This window comes from Geotrypetes seraphini, chromosome 15 (assembly GCF_902459505.1).
Source record: "Geotrypetes seraphini chromosome 15, aGeoSer1.1, whole genome shotgun sequence".
Taxonomy (NCBI): domain Eukaryota; kingdom Metazoa; phylum Chordata; class Amphibia; order Gymnophiona; family Dermophiidae; genus Geotrypetes; species Geotrypetes seraphini.
The window spans coordinates 48,775,719-48,793,141 of NC_047098.1; positions in this window are offsets into that span (position 1 = coordinate 48,775,719).

The following is a 17,423-nucleotide window of genomic DNA, read 5'->3' on the forward strand; positions in this document are numbered from 1 at the left end:
GGGTATTGATTTTACACAGGGTAAAATATTACCTCTTTCTGCTGTGAACTGGAAGGGGGAGGAAGAGAAAAGCTGAATAAATTAGACTGAGCTGCTTTATAAACCCCTGCGGTAGGCATGCTGGGGCAAGTAAAGAAATGCGCTGCATTGCGTCTGAGCACTAAAAAAAATAGCAATGAACAGATTTACAAAGTTGTCCCAAATGAACAAGCTGCAGGGCAATTCATGCAGTGTTTAAAAAGCGCTGGGTCTGATGTAGCTGCTATAAATAAGTCTGGCATTGACGTCGACGAGGCTGGTTAAAGCTGGGTGGGAGAAAAAGCAGATGGGATGTCCCAGTGTAGAAGAGTTTTTGGTGAGACAACACCTCCAGCCTTTGAAACAAAATTCTTCTTCTAAGAAGAGAATATATTTAAAAACTGTGAAATCAGCATTCAGTGAGGAAGCTGCCTCATAAAGATAAGCGGATGAATTATATACAGTATTATCTCTTTATACCAAAATTTTAGCCAGCTTGTCCCTTTAAATTAGACTGTTGAATATATGGACTTAAATCTATCCATTTGGGACAGCTATTTGAGACATCCTTCTTGCACAGGTAAAGTTATCCAGATAATTTTAAATATCATGGCAATTCACATTACTTTTGATTTAACTCCAATACACCTCCTGGCCCATCTTGTCCCATTCACAAAACTGGATATTGAAATACCAGAACAACAGTTATGTTTTATCCAAATTTTATTTATTTATTTATTTTTTTTTGGGGGGGTGGGGGAAGGATTGATGCTGTTTGAATATCGACAGCTTATATAACCAAATTTGTTCATGCTTTTCGATAGCAGAAAATTTGAAGTGCATCTCTGACGCTCTCCTTTAAACAAACAGATATCTTATTTTGTAGATTATATTGACGCTCTCCTTTAAACAAACAGATATCTTATTTTGTAGATTATATTGAGCTGCATGGGTGGATTTGTTTATGCCCCTTGTGCAATTTATTTATATGCCATTAAAATTTCATGGGTCACAAAGAGATATAAGTTGCAGAGAAACCCTGCTACATGCCTTCATTAGAATTTTTTTTTTTTAAACTTAGAACTACGAGATTGGAGGCTTTCGATCCAAGGAGGTTTTAGCTTTGAGATTTGTTTTTATATAATTTTATATACAATTTCCATTTCACTCTTTAATTGCAGTCATTTTTTGGACATCCAAGGAAGGCTATTCTGAGCTGACACATTGGGTCTGCATCATTTTATGAATATGCAACTACATCTATGGTGATCTGTTGTATCTACCATACCCGCTTGCTGCAGAAGGAATCCACTATGGAATTTTCACTTTGCCTCTGGTGCAGTTTAGTGTCCTCTACAATTAGTACCCAAGCACCGAGGAGCGCCAATATACGTGAAGTAGAGATACCTGTAGCAACAGGCTAAACAAATTGTTCTGTTCAAAAGTAATTAAATAGTACCATTAACCGCCAACACAGGAGCCCGGATCCAGAATCTGTCTGCTGAGGAAGTCTGCTTGAACACTGTCCATACTCGATACACGCGCTGCTATCAGCACCAGGAAATGAAGGTAGGCCTCCTGAGCCAGAGGAGTGCTCTTGACCTGGAACTATATCTCCAACGTCAGAATTGATGTCGGGAGAAGGCTTCTTGGCTGGCTGTTGTGCAGTCCTGCACTCGTCTCGCATAGCCCTGTTGCTGCGTCGGCGGCATGGAAGCAAGGAGAAATTGTAGTCGGTGGTGGGGTGGGGGAGGCCTATTTCATTCCTGGACCTTGCTTGTTTCTCTTGTTGACTCCTTCCTAATAAAAATTATTAAAAAAAAAAAAAAAGAACAAAAAAGTTAGGGGAGTGTTGCGGCGGTGGCTCGTGGGGGGCAGGGAGGTGGTGGTGGCTTGGGGGGCAGGCAAAGAGAAAGAAAACTGAAAGAAAGAAGGGGGCAGGGAGAAAGAAAGAAAGGATGTACTAGTTAGAAGGAAGTGCTACCAGAGATTCACCAGACAACAAAGGTAGGAAAAATGATTTATTTTCAATTTAGTGATCAAAATGTGTCAGTTTTGAGAATTTATATCTGCTGTCTATATTTTGCACTATATTTGTCTATTTTTCTATAGTTGTTACTGAGGTGATATTGCATATATTAAACTCACCTGAATATAAATGATAATTAACATTTTTTCTGCATACGGTGTGCTTTGTGTTTTTAAAAAAATTTATGGTTACCATTATGAATTAATAAGATATTGTGTGTACATGAAAAATGAATGGAAGAAATTGGGGGCAGGGCTGGGGTGGGATTGGGGGCAGGACTGAAAATCAGTAGGTGTCCCGTTTTGATGAAAAAAATAAATGGCCACGTTAGGCATGGGCTTAAAGTGATGGTCCATCACAGAATCCACGATCTTTTCCAAGCAACAAGTGCCCCTTAAAAGGCAGCATACCTAATATCGCCTTTAAAGTGAAATCACCAGTCCACTATCTGACCAAGAGCAGTCAGTGGGCCGAAAGCTCTCAAGATATCATAGAAGAAGGAGAAGGAAAAAACTGTGGAGGGCACTAAACTGCACAGTAAAATTGTACACCAGAGGCAGAATACATCATCTTTCATTGCAGCTACATTGTCTGTAACCTGTTGTGTACAACTTCATTTACTGCTCTACACCAACTTTTGGATATGCAACTATATCCATTGTGACTTATTGGATTCATATTATGTTTTTTACAAATAAAATCTCATTCAGAACATCGACTACACAGTTTCCTCTTTTATTTTAGAAAATCTTGTGGCATTTTTAGTGCTGAAGGTATTGTAAATATTATGTGATTTTTTAACTCTCAACCTTTCTAAATAAAAGGAAGAGGCCTAATGACATGGTGACAGAATTCATCACTGTACCCGTCCCCACAGATAACTGCGGGAAATCATCTCATATCATTCTTTAAGGAGAGAGGGAAGAATCAGAGTATGAGCCTTGCAAAAATTGCATGTGCTATTAATTTTTGTGAGGCTCATACTTAGACACTAAAGAATAAATGCTGATGTGTGCTGTCACTTCCGTTTTTGTGTGGGCATGCTTACAAGAGCCATGCTTACTACAAAACCTTTGTATGCATGTGTCAGGCACATTCTTATTACTACTATTTATTATTTCTATAGTGCTACTTAGTACTATTCAATTCAAATCGTTTCATTGTCTGACAAAATCAGACTCACCGATTCAGCAAATAACACCCCCTCACCCCCGTGAAACCTGACATACCTCTGAGGCTTCCTAAAGCAGTAGCGGCAGCAGTGGTGGAGGTCAGCAGCAGCATCGTTCTGAATGGACTGCTTGTGGCCTGCCCTGCCATGGCCTTCCCTCTGCCACATCACTGATGACATCACTGATGATGTGGCAGAAGGAAGCCCTAGCGGGGCAGGCAGCGAGTAGCTCGTTCAGAGCAATGAGGCTGCTGACTGTCCACTGCCGCCGCAACTGCTGCTTTAGGAGACCTCAGAGGTATGTCTAACTGTGGATATTTGCACAGGTTTTGTGGTTTGCTTCCCATTTTATAAAATATGCACATATGCACTGTTTTTCATCCTCATTTACACACACAATGTTATTCCTGCCTTGGAGCAGGTGCATTTTTGTGCAGTTTTTTAGGAAGGCAATTTCATAATAGAATGTACAGAAAAACTTTTTCTCCTGGATAAATTGGGAAGGGATTATAAAATAGGGGATAAAGCTCTGGACAACTGCAATAAAGACTTGTACTTGATTCCAGTCTTTATACTGATTGTGTTGGAAGCCATAGGTAAGGGAAGGAATGCGTCTCTCTTTGCCCCCTAAAAACAAAGAATAGCAATGCTCTGGTTTTTGAGCTTCCATTAAATGTTCTGCTGTTTGACTTGGAGGAACTATTAAGTTAACCCTGCCATCGCTGGCATAGTTTGCAGTATCTACACTAGTCTTGGTATTAAACGAAGACTCTATAAATCTGTTGCAACAATATCCTTTCAGAGCTGTCAGACTACAGGGATGTTTAGTCATTCTGGATTGGGTTGGATTGGAAACTAGGTCACTGAGGTGAAGGGCCAATATATCAACCCAGTAAATCATGCTTTATACCAACCCCCACCAATAATGAATAGCGTGCTGCTCCGTACAATACCCAGTTTAGGATTTTATTGATTATCTCTCATCCTGGTGTTCCACCCAAATATAAGATGCATTGCTTGCTATAATTTTTACATTAGCTGTCAAATTTGTCTTTGCCTTTTCTATGTCATGGTGTGTGCATACCAGACAATGAGCAACATCACGTTTTTGGAGTGTTTATGTAATGAGTATATACAGGATAGAAAGATTAATAATGATACGATAGGTACAGCAAACAGGCAAGAACAGTTTACCTGCTATTAAAGCCCTGAATCATGATTTGATCTGAATAGGTGAGCATGGAAAACATAGCAAATCTTTTTTAAAATTTGAAATCTCTGGTTCCTACCATAAAAGGTTAGAATAACCATAATATCAAGAGCATAATCTTTATAAAACAATCTATTTTATAGCCAATTGTAAGTAACTTCAGTTAAGCAAAGTGATTTCAGGTCTCTGCCTTTTACTGCTTGCTTTGCTTTTCAGAGCAGAATTTAAAGATGAGCCGAACAACATGATTTGCAATCCTCATCCATTGTTCTTGGACTGTTTTCAGACCCTTTATCTCTTTTCTAAGTCGACAGACTATCAGGAAATGCAGTACAAAATATTACACAGAGCTTATCTCACTAGGCATAGAGGGGCACAGATTGGGCTGTGGAGTAGTGATCTCGGTGTCAAGTGCAAATGCAAGCCTGGAACCTATTTCCACGCGTTTCTTGAGCGCACTGAAATTTCTCTCTGGCAGGAGCTCTTGGGCCTTCTTGATTCTGTTCTTCACAGATCCATAGAGTAGGATTATGGCACCCTCCTTCTGGGCTTTCAGGGATCGCTACAGGAGCAGGGCCTTTCTTCCTCTCAATGTAGATTCCTGTACAATGCCATATTGGTGATGAAAAAACTGATCCTGACCTATTGGGCATCTGAGGACTCCCCACCCACTGCTCAATGGCGCAGCAGGTTGAGAGAGATGGCACAATTTGAGATTCGCTCTTATGCTAAATCTACTCGACTGGACATGAGGCATTATGTTGCTTTATGGGGGGGCTTGTTGGACATCCTTCCTCCCTGAAGACTACATATATTCCACCTTGCGTTTGCTTTCTTGGACTCTTTGGTTGTGGTGTTCTTGCTTCCCTACCTGTACTGGTCTTTGACCGAAGGACCGCCGCGTGAGCGGACTGCTGGGCCCGATGGAACACTGGTCTGACCCAGCAGCGGCAATTCTTATGCCTTCTTATTGGTAGTTTGAGGCGAGTTACATTCAGGTACAGTAGATATTTCCTTGTTCCCAAAGGGCTTGCAATTAAGTTTGAGGTAAATGAGCATGAAGTAACTTGCCAAAAAGTTAGTAGAATTTAAATAATAATCTCCCTAGCTTGTATCCTGCTGATCTAACCACTAGGTGGCTACTCTGCTCTTGCAAGACAGGATCATTCTGCTCTGCTTCACCAATAGCCAGTTTGGAGACCATTAGGATAGTTTGACCTGTTCATAAAGATGAACAGATCTTAAATTTTGAAACTATGGCATTATTTACAATTTTTAATCCTAGTATCCTATTATTAAATTCTTAAAACATTCTGTACAAGTCTAATGGTACAGATTTTTTCTGCTAGTATGCTTCTTTATTAGCAACATAACAGTTTGAATGTATTGCTACCTCTTTATTAAAGAAACTTTCATATCTAGAGTGAGTTCTGTTAAATATATTGATATTCTGCCTTACAACACTCTGTTGGATGAGGGTTGGTAATGTTCAGAAATGCTGTATTATTCTATAGAACATCTGATGCAAATTATGTTTCACCTTGCATTTCTAAGCCACAGGTTTTGAAGTTTGTTATGTATCGGTGATATGTGAAAGAAATCTGTGAGAAAACTAATTAATCCATAACAAGGTTTAAAAAAAATTCTGTATTTCCAAATGCTAATTGGGATATACAGTATTCTCCATTTTTTATAGTAGATTATATATACACAGAGGCTCCACAAATAAACTCCTCCACACAAAAAGAATAAGTTAAAAGTCCAGGCTCTGCTGAGAAACAGCCTTTGTACAATTTGTATTCTTCAATAAGCTGTACTAGCACTGAGAAGGAAGGTGTTTGATTTCCAGCTCTGTTTACTGTTCAACTACCATTTCCCAACTGTCCCTTCTTATTTTCACATCAAAGTTGACTTATTTTAATGTGAAGCCCAATTTTTTTGACATGTTTGAACAAGGGAAGCCTTGTTTAGCTTAGTGCTCCTGTACTCAGCAGATGACTAAACAATTCTGTAAGATATGTTTTCTCATTTTGCAGTGCAGCCTTAGGATGTTGAATAGGATTCTTAATGCTAATGAAATTTACATAAAAAGCATTATTACAGTATTATATAACAGCTCATTCCTTCTGAAAGTTGCCTACTCCATAGCTACCTGTTTAAGAAAGTGTCTGGTCCAAATCTGTGTTATGGTCACCATCCAACCGTGGAATCAGTAGCAAAACATGCCTGAAACTTGTTAGCCAAATGGCAAGTTCTTTGATTAAAAACTCAAGTCTTAGTGTGTCTGAAGTTTCAAAATGAATTGATCAATAGAGCATGAAATACAATTCCAGATCAAAGACAAGGATAGCATTTAATTCTATAATGATAGCGATCCTTCACATTGTAACGTCTTCCACCTTCATGTGTCCATTGCACTTCTTTCAGTTGATTTGATGTATGAAACCTATATTGTTCTTTAGTTCCCTACTTACGATTTAAAGGCCACTTAAATGCAAGGAGCTCCTTGTTTAATGCACCATTTGCCCACTGGACACTGGACTACTAGTGCAGAATAAGCCAAGCCACTTAGAAGCTTGAGGTAAGTGTGAGGGGAATATGGTAGTTGGCCTAGATTCAAGCATGGCCAATTGACAACAGGACAGAATGTATAGAGTTAGACAGAACTGCCATGTAACTCATTTTCAGGGACATGTCCAATTATCAATTTCATGCCTCTTTGTCTATCAGATTTCGTGCTCACTCCCTACTACATTTAAACTCCATGTTTACTGCAACTGCAACTGCAACTAATGCTTCACTTTTTGAAATTCCCAGGAATGGAATTCTGATATTACAGAGCTGCAGTGAGGATATAGGGCTGTTGTGAGAATAAACAGCTAAAGGGCTTTCAGAGCCATAGAATGCAGAACAACAGGCACAAGTTATCATCTAACATTTTTGGTGAGGGTAATTTTCAGTACTTATTACTTGAGTACGCAAAGCTACACTCTCATAAAGGCAGCCTTTTATAAGTGCCCTCCAGCATTTAATATACTTTTGTCCATTGATTAAAAAAAAAAAAAAAAAAAAAAAAGGGTGGGGTTAAGTCAGGCTTAGGGTTACCATATGGCTCCAGAAAAAGGAGGACGGATGGAAACATCCGGGTTTTACTCCCATTGCTTTCAATAGAAATAAAACCCAGATGACTCTATCTGTCCTCCTTATTTTCATTGCTTTCAATGGAAGTAAAGCCTGGATGCCTCAATCCATCTTCCTTTTTCTGGAGCCATATAGTAACCCTAGTTAGAAACATATGTGAGTACTTTCACATGGGTGCTTTGAACTTTCTGGTAAAAACTATCTGCTTTGTTCCAGTGGCCTGCTGCAAGGAAAATATATTTTGGAAAATTAGCTTGTAGGCCCAAGGGCAATCTCCAGATAGGGCTGACTTTTAACCATTAACCAGGATATGAGGTCACCTATGGCAGCAGCTTCTGGGGTGCAGCAAACAGCAGATGATTCAAAGCAAAACAATAGGTCCTGACTGCCACACAAACTCAGAGAACAGAAGCATGTATTTTTACCTAAAGTGCATGGGGGAGGGCATTTTTTCAAATAATCCATTTACTTGGGAAAATGACTTTTGGAAAGTGCTCAGAGTATGATGTAACTCGTATATATGAAAGTAAGTTTAATGAAGCTTTTCCAAGTTCAGTCCTCAAGTGCTGCAAACAAGTCAGATTTTCAGAATATGAGTGAGAATTTACATGAATATGAGTTTACATGAATTTACATGAATATGAGTGAGATTTACATGCCCACTATCTATTACTGTATATGCAAATCTATCTCATGCATATTTATTAGGATGTCATGAAAATCTGGCTTATTTGCAGCCCTTGAGGACTGAACTTGGGCAATTCTGGTTTAAATATTTTTTAAATATGGGGGGAGGGGGAGGACAATATTCAAAGCAATTTAAACAGCCAATTACTTGTAGACCGTTCTGAGCTACTGGGAGGACGGGATATAAATCTAAATAAATAAATAAATAAAGGAGAGGCTCCTGGCCATTTAAATCACACGTGTGGGGCTATTAAGGGATATTCAGCAGCACTTAACCAGATAATGCCATGGAATAACCCTTCTAACTACTTATGCCGAAACCCAGTGGTGTAGTGAGGGAGGCTTGTTCCCCCATCGCCATGCCATATGCTCCCTTACTCTTCCCCACCGCTTGAGCGCCCCTTCACTCTTCCCTGCCGCTTGAGCACCCCCCTTCTCCTGCATAACTCTTGAAATATTCGCCGGCGTGAGCATCTTCCACTTGCTACTTGCATCGGCTTCGGCTCTCTTCTGATGTCATATTCTGGTCCCCTGACTAGGAAGTAACATAATAAAGCAATGCCCTGTTCCTGGTTGGCTGAAGAGCCAAAAAAGATCCGCCTTAGGGTGGACGAGAGGGAATTAACCTCAAGAGTCACCTGTGGAGTCTGATCTCTAAGAAAGTCTTCAGAGTTCACATACAGATAGAACTGACTTTTCTGCAGTCCTGTTTACGGGGTTACCATGGCTGGTTAAGTGCTGCTGACTCTACCCCTGAAATGCTCTCAAAATTGCCAGTTTTGAGATAGGCACTAACTGGACATTTTCAGTGGCACTAACTGGTTAAATCAGGGGTGTCAAAGTCCTTCCTCCAGGGCCGCAATCCAGTCGGGTTTTCAGGATTTCCCCAATGAATATGAATGATATCTATTAGCATACAATGAAAGCAGTGCATGCAAATAGATCTCATGCAAATTCATTGGGGGAAATCCTGAAAACCCGACTGGATTGCAGCCCTTGAGGAGGGACTTTGACACCCCTGGGTTAAATGCTGCTGAAAATGACTGGCTAGCCCAGACATGGGCAACTCCGCTCCTCGAGGGCTGGAATCCAATCAGGTTTTCAGGATTTCTCCAATGAATATGCATGAGATCTATTTGCATGCATTGCTTTTAATGCATATTCATTGGGGAAATCCTGAAAACCCGATAGGATTCCGGCCTCAAGGACTGGAGTTAGCCCATCCCTGGGCTAGCCCAAACAACCAATTTAACCAGTTAGGAGCTGTTTCTGGCTTGTTATATTGTTCTGAATATCGACCTGAGAATTTTTAATTTTTTTGCATAGAATTTTACCCACTTCAAGAGCTTCAAGATAAGTTTATTTATTTTTGTTTTTGAGTTTGGTGAATGCAGTGTCTCTCAAACTGTTTGCCATGGTACAGTGGTGTGCCCTGAAGAGATTCTGGGTGTGCCATGAGAGATTCCAGAATTTTACTTTATTTTTAGAAATTCCCTTCATAAGTATACACTAGAATGGATGATATATATGTCGCATACTCAAGAGTCTGTCAATGTTATGAGCATCTGTGTGTGTAAGGATACAACTGCCCAGACAAGCATCATTCTTTGATGTGATTGGTCCTTAAAAACTAATGGCAAGTAATTTTAGTTTTAGTTTTTAAGCAGAAGTTATCCTAACTTGAGCAACAAAGCAATCAATGCTTTGTTACCATTTGAATTTTCTTATCTTTGCAAACTTGAATTTTCAGCTCTGACAGAAATTAAATTGAAAAAAAGAGAACTCCAGCTGGTGGATGATGAAATACGTGCTTGCTTGTCAACTATCGAGCCACGTTTTGAGCTAATTTGCACTCAAAAACAAGCACATCCATTCTATTTACTTTAGTTTCACCATTGTTATATTACCCATACATAGCTTTAAGAACTTAAAATAACTAACTCTCAAATTTTTTTGTTGATTTTGCAATTTTGTAATTTCAACTATAATTAAATTTATTTTATTAAGCTCAACAAAGAAGAAAAAACAGAGTCTCAGCAAAATACAGAAACAAGCTCACATTTTGGTAATTAGAAACAACACAACCTCACCACTCCAACCCTCGCAACCTCCCAATCCTCCCATTATTCACGAATGTTACAATTGAATGAGCAGACCAAGAACAAGGAACAAGAAAGTCAGCCAAGCAAACAGGACAAGTTCAAGATAGGCTCAGATAACCCCCTCCCCAATACCCCCCCACCCCCAGTCCTCCTTCAAGTCCAACCAAAAGATACCAATCAGAAAAGAGATGCACAGAAGACCCATAGAAAGCAACATGTGGAGCAAGCAGTTATAATTTCAATTATAATGCACCATGAAAAACATTTGCTCCATTTAGTATACCAGAGCTAAAAATGTTTGAGAGACACTGTCATAGAGTCTCCAAGTCTCTGTGCATATTTTGAAATACAATGTGATATGAGAAAACAACATTACATATTTTAGTTTATGTTTAGGTAGAGGCGCTCCCTTAATACTGGCTACTATTACTAAGCTAAGTATTTTGATATGAAAAAGTTAAAAAGTTGAAAGTTGTTACACTAAAAAAAGTAAAAAAAATATATAAAACTTAAAAAACTAATAAATTGCTGATCCTATGATGATCGGATTCTGTGATCTGTTTCACACAAACCAGTGGGGTTCTTTAGCCCTCTGAGGATCATGAATAGTTAAAATAATAAGTACAGTATTTGGTCTTTATGGACTATTACTGTTTATAATGACTGGGTGTTGTGTATGTCCAGTCAACGAATAGCCTTTTGTATTAATGCTAGAATTTTCCCCAGGCATAAAGATATTAAACTACTAAGCGTTACTGGACCTGGCAATAAAACAATGCCAAGTCCCTTTTGTTCTTTTTGAAATAAGGGATGGTTACAGATCTTTCTGATTGTAGAAAAAAAATATGTGCATGTGTATGTGTATCAGGATAATTGTGTAAATATGTATAAAAATCTGTGACAATTTTGTTTTGATGCAAAACTGTGAATCACCTGAGAGGACAGGCTATCATTAGAAAAGAAGCAGCCAGGCTTCATGTAGAGACAGGGGTGACTTCTGCAACCTTATCTTGTGAAGAGTATTTGGCTAGGAGGAGCCGGTCTGCAAACAGTCACTTTCAGAGGCAAGAGCTGGCCAGCTCCTCGCATCACATTCATTGAGATTCCATTAGCCTGCTGGAGATTCTGGTTTCCCAGATTTCCAGTGACACTCGTGTGGGTTCAGTACAAATTGCCTCTGTCATACTGGACAATTTTGAGATGTGAAGTAAATTAAACATGTAATCAGGCAGGAAGCACTTTACAAACACTCCCATCACTCCATTTCCGAGAGACTGCGCTAGCTATTTAGATGTTGCTATTTTATTTAATTATTTATTTTAGCGACACTTTCAGTGATAGCTACATTGAAAGGGAAGAGGATGTGAAACATTCTCAGTATTTATGAAGGATACCAACCAAGGGAAACATAGGACCATAGAAACATCATGGCAGATAAAGGCCAAAGGGCCCATCTTGTCTACCCTCCTTTCTCAGAGAAATCCCATATGTCTATCCCATGGACACAGTCTTTGTCTCCACTACCTCCACCAGGAGACTATTCCACACATCTACTAACCTTTTTGTAATAAAGTAATTTCTTGAATTACTCCTGAGCCTACCACCCCTTAATATCATACTATATCAGCGGTCTCAAACACACGGCCTGCGGACCGCATGTGGCTCTCCAGATTTTATTTGCAGCCCGCGGTCTGGACTGGATCATTATCTTTCTTTTGGAGCAGCAGCGTGTCTGGCCGGCTCGTTCCGTTCAAAGCCGCGGGTTGGCGGCTCCTTGCGCTATCCACGGAAGAGCCGTCCAGACACGCTGCTGCTCCAGTGGCGTACCAAGGGGGGGCGGTCCACTGTTCTCCCTAGAGTGCGGTTCATCTAGAGCAGTGGTGCCCAACCTGCTTCCCTTCCCTTCTCAGGCCGGCAACGTGTTATTTGATCTCCCTGCTTCTCTTCGGGGCCAACCAACTCTCACCGCCCGACATCAATTCTGATGTCGAGAGGACGTTCTGGCTAGCCAATCGCTGCCTGGCTGCCCGGAACGTCCTTTCTGACGTTAGAATTGATGTCAGGCGGCGAGAGTTGGTCGGCCCCGTGGAGGAGAGTAAGAGGGAGATCTCGGCCTGTTCCCGATGGCGGCAGCGAAAGCAGCCTATTCCCCGGTGGCAGTGGCGTGGGGAAGGGCAGGAAGGAAGGAAGAAAGAAAGAAAGAAAGAAGGGGGGGCAGGGAACCAGAAACAAAGTAAAAAATGGGACACGGAATCAAAGAAAGACAGACATAGAGAAAGAAAGAAAAAGTTGGGGGAGGGAATGAGGTCTGGAGGAGAGGAAGCATACAGGAGGCTGAAAGAAGAGAAGAAATATTGGATGCATAGTCAGAGACTGATGAAATTACCAAACAAAGGTAGGAAAATGATTTTATTTTCAATTTAGTGATTGAAATGTGCCAGTTTTGAGAAAGAAAATATATTAAACTTTAAATGTGAGGGCTATAGAAAAAATACAGCTCTTGGAGGGCCGCAGAAAAAATAGTTAATGTCTTATTAAAGAAACTAGTCTTATAGCCCGTTACATTAACGGGTGCTAGAATATATGTGTGTGTGTCTTTCTTTATTTCTTTTTCTCTCTCTCTCCTTAGCCGCTTTCTTTCTTTCTGTCTTTCTTTTTCCTTGGCTGTCCATCACCACCCCTTGCCTGCTCCCCCTGTCCATTCTCCCTTCCTTTTACCTCCCCTGTGTCCACCACAACCCCTTCACAGCTCTCCTTATGCAGCAGCAGCCCTTCTCCCTTTGTTTTACCTCCCCCCCTGTCCAGCAACACCTTCCTTCTCCCCCTGTCCAACATTAGGCCTCCGTTCTTTTTTCTTCACCCACCCCCTGTCCATCAGCACCTCTTTCCTTCTCCCCCTGTCCAGCAGTAGGAGTCCCTTTTTCTCCCCCCCCTCCTCCTTCTTATCCCTATGATACAGTTACCTTGCTCTGCCCCTGATCAGAGGTTCCCGACAGCCGCCCAGTTGCACCCATTGGAAAAGTTCCCTCTGCGGCATCCCGCACCTCTCCTTACGCGACTTCCGCTGTCTTTCTTTCTGTCTGTCTCTGTCCCTGGCCCCCTTTGTCTGTTTGTCTTTCTGTATATCTCCCTGCCCCTGTGTCTTTCTTCTTGTCTTTCTGTCTCCCTTCCTCCCTCTGTCTGTGTGTCCAAAGCAGCATTCCCTTCCCCCACACCAGTTCCCTGTGCACCTGCCCCTGTGTCTTTCTTCTTGTCTTTCTGTCTCCCTTCCTCCCTTTGTCTGTGTGTCCAAAGCAGCATTCCCTCCCCCTCCATTTCCCTCCCCCCACACCAGTTCCCTGTGCACCTGCCCCTGTGTCTTTCTTCTTGTCTTTCTGTCTCCCTTCCTCCCTCTGTCTGTGTGTCCAAAGCAGCATTCCCTTCCCCTCCATTTCCCTCCCCCCACACCAGTTCCCTGTGCACCTGCCCCTGTGTCTTTCTTTTTGTCTTTCTGTCTCCCTTCCTCCCTTTGTCTGTGTGTCCAAAGCAGCATTCCCTCCCCCTCCATTTCCCTCCCCCCACACCAGTTCCCTGTGCAGCAGCATTATTGTTTCCTCTACCCCCTTTCCCTTCCCACAGTCACGACTACAAACGCGGGCCCGAGTCCTTTGCCGGCGGCACCCCCTTCCCTTCCCGCGGGTCCGAGTACACATGGCGATTCAAGCAGCGTGTCCAGCAGTCTTCACACGCTGCTTCGGGTCCTTCTACTGGCCTGATTTACTCTGGCATGTCCGGAGCAAATCAGGGTAGTAGAAGGGCCCGAAGCAGCATGTGAAGACTGCTGGACACGCTGCTGAAATCGTCAGTCAGGGCCGCGGTAAGGGAAGGGGGGGGGCGGCGAAGGAAATCTTCTTCTACCTTGCCTCTCCTCTACCGTCGGGAGTCAGCGCCAGGAGCTTTAACGGCTGGTGGTTCCGCGTTGAAACAATCGCGCGGCTCTTTGAAAACTGTGACGCCGCTGGAGCCGGGAGACGACTGAGAGGGCAGGGGGTGAGCAGCGCATGCGCACTTCCTAGCTACAGCTCACGGAAAACGGACCCACGCTTAGGAAATGCGCATGCGCGGCTTACCGTTTTATTATATTAGATGACAATTTTGCATGAGGTAAAACTCTTTATAGTTTATATATCTTTCCTTTTAACTGTTAAAGGAAAGTTTTATAAACTATAAAGAGTTTTTTAACCTCATGCAAAATTGTCATTTCTTTAATAAGACATTAACTATTTTTTCTGCGGCCCTCCAAGTACCTACAAATCCAAAATGTGGCCCCGCAAAGGGTTTGAGTTTGAGACCACTGTACTATATCCTCTCATTGTAGAGTTGTTTTTTTCATTTGAAAAATATTAAACTCCTCTACATTAAAGCCACCGAGATATTTAAACCTCTCAATTATATCCTCCTTCTTCCACCTTTCTTCCAGAGTATATATGCTCATATTGAAGGCTATAAGTTTGTCCCCTTATGCTTTATGAGAGAGACCACTGACTAATTTTGTAGCCACCCTCTGGATTGACTCCATCCTGTTTACATATTTTTCAAGGTGTGGTCTCCAGAATTTCACACAGGGTTTGGCAGTTCACCGATAACCGGCAGTTTGAAATAAATGAAACTTTCTGAGTTTTTCTAAAGTAAGATAAAAAGCAATTATAATTAAAAGAATAAAGTAGTTATGACTAACTTGAAACCAATGAGGAAGCTTGCGGCTACATGAGAAAGTTTAACGAGTGAATTTGTCCCAAGTCCCTTCCGAGTGCTTCTAAATGTTGCACTAGATTATATGGCAATGAATGAAGTACAAGAGAACAAGCCAGATACATATGGTTTATGAATAAGATATGTTTAAACTGAATAAGATCTGGCATTATTGATGCAGATGGTTTATAGCAGGGGTCACCAAAGTCCAAATCCAGTCGGGTTTTCAGGATTTCCCCAATGAATATGCATTGAAAGCAGTGCATGCACACAGATCTCATGCAGATTCATTGGGGAAATCCTGAAAACCCGACTGGATTCAGCCCTCAAGGAGGGACTTTGGGGACCCCTGGTTTATAGTTTGCCAGTTAATAGAGATTTTCACCCTTGTTAAAGAGATTTATCAGAACTTTTTCCTACTGGTCATTCCTCTTGCTATGCACCCGAGCATTTTCTGGCTCTGAACGTTTCCTTTTCTACCTGTTTTGCCACCCTAAGATGTCCAAATACTGATTTTTGACACTTTTTTGGATGTTTTTAATTTTTTGAAAATGAGCCCCATAGTGACCAATGCAAAGAGACTATGAAAAGTTTTATCAGTGTGAAGATATTGGAGGAATATCCATTATGAAAATATCTAGTCTATGATAAAATTCATAAGCAGCGGAACCACAGGGAACCTAGATTCATATAGATTTTACCCACTAAAGATGTTGGGTGGCAAGATACTGGAGTGCCTGGTTGTTCCAACTGAAAAGATTTATGAGAGAAGGCCAGAAGAATGATGGTGTTTGCTTATAGAAAAACTGCAAAATAGCATATAAAAAATGTGTGATACAGTAGGAGGAAAGGCGGGAGAGGGGAGATATGATAAAGACATTTAAATACCTACGTGCCTTAAATGCGCATGAGTCAAGTCTCTTTCGTTTGAAAGGAAGCTCTGGAATGAGAGGGCATAGGATGAAGTTAAGAGGTAATAGGCTGAGGAGTAATCTAAGGAAATACTTTTTTACAGAAAGAGTGGTAGATGTGTGGAACAGTCTTCCAGAAGATGTGGTGGAGACAGAGATTGTGTCTGAATTCAAGAAAGCATGGGATAGGCACCTATGATCTCTTAGAGAGATAATGGTTACAGCGGATGGGCAGACTGAATGGGCCATTTGGCCTTTATCTGCCATCATGTTTCTATGTTGCTATCTACATGACTCATTATCTAGCAACAAGAGTGTTAAGTGACCAGTTCCAGCTCTTGTATTTGTCCCTGCCACATTTTTAAATTTTGAATAGTTGCTGCAATCCATAAAATGCTGGAAATGTGATTTCCTATGAGACTCAGCATTTAGAACTAGCCTTCAAGAGGTGGAGGACAACAAATATGTCTCTTTTTGAAACTTATTTATTAAATTCTATAAGCATAAACTTGGCTACAGAAAGCATAATTGCATCATCAATTTAAATAAAATAGAGTAATATAAAAGAATCCTTGGCAACTGAAGGAGAGTTAAATACTGAGATGCATATCTGTGATCTCTTTCTTTTTAGAATAATGATAACAGAAGTGAAAAATGCACCTTGAATTACATAGAAGGAAAAGAATCAAGGTTAGATGCCAGGATTTATTCAGTTTACACAATTTTGTTGTGCTCAAAATAATGTAATAGAATAAAAGGTAGAACATCACTATTACAGTGAACATAAAAAGAAGATGTAGCTTAATACAAGAATGTGATTAAGCCTCAAAAAACATATCAAGGAATTACATAATCAGTAGACATAAAATTTGATTAATCGAGCTTCAATGTGAAGGCACATAACCAAGCAATGAATTCAGCAGAAACTGAAATGAACAGCATAACAGAAAACAGTATTATTCTGAGCTTCAAAGAAAAACATAGCACTATATCCAAGTAGTCATGCTCCAACTCACAATTGGAAAGGAGGTTCCCTTTTAGAGAAATCATCTTCATAGTGCTTTAGCATACCTTCAAGAAGAGGCAGGTTGGGAGCATCTCTTCAGAATGGGTAGGACAAACATGCCGGTGACGTGCAGAATAGAAAGGAACAAATTTGTCCATTGGCTGTGCAGAGGAAGGTTGTAGTGATTGGGGAGAGTGTGGCGCAGTGGTTAAAGCTATAGCCTCAGCAGTCTGGGGTTGTGGGTTCAAACCCACATTGCTCCTTTTGACCCTGGGCAAGTCACTTAATCCCCCATTGCCCCGGGTATATTAGAGAGATTGTGAGCCCACCGAGACAGACAGGGAAAAATGCTTGAGTACCTGAATAAATTAATGTAAACCGTTCTGAGCTCCCTTGGGAGAATGGTAAAGGAAAATT